The sequence below is a fragment of the Penaeus monodon genome, chromosome 22, assembly GCF_015228065.2.
Source record: "Penaeus monodon isolate SGIC_2016 chromosome 22, NSTDA_Pmon_1, whole genome shotgun sequence".
NCBI lineage: Eukaryota > Metazoa > Arthropoda > Malacostraca > Decapoda > Penaeidae > Penaeus > Penaeus monodon.
The window spans coordinates 16,929,764-16,930,227 of NC_051407.1; the positions used below are offsets into that span (position 1 = coordinate 16,929,764).

The 464-nt window shown below is 35.3% G+C and overlaps 1 protein-coding gene across 4 annotated transcripts in view; it reads left to right on the plus strand.

Annotated features, from left to right (window-relative positions):
• The window catches only part of LOC119586962 (adenosine kinase 1-like), a 36,821-nt gene that overhangs the window by 27,939 nt on the left and 8,418 nt on the right, over positions 1-464 (plus strand). The gene's annotated exons all lie outside the window — the stretch shown is intronic.

Genomic DNA, 464 nt, shown 5'->3' on the forward strand with positions numbered 1-464 from the left:
TCATAACACTTTATCTGCCAGAAGTGTTTACAGAGTAACTCTGTCGCCAGCTCAGAGATAAAACCATGATAGCAAGTTTGGGTGCTGTGATATGGGAAAGCGTATATTTAGTACATATTTTTATGTATTGTTTTGATCAGTTCATTTAGTCTCTGTCAGCGATCAAGACACAGGCGCCAGAAGTTATGCATGTAAATAAGTATTTTTGTAGTGGACAGTGGTCCCATGGGCAAACTTGGTTTTTGTGAGTATGTGGAGATTAAATGGAGTGCAGATATTATTGTTTTTTTATAGATCAATCTGATTACAGGTCTGATTGTTTGGTCATGTGATTCACATGTTTTCATTTCGGTCATGTTCTTGTATTATGTAAGGTGTTTATGAATGACTCATTTTCCTATTGAATGGTTTGCTAAGATTTTCCTCTTTTACTAATGCTTTATCATCTCTGTTCTATATCCAAG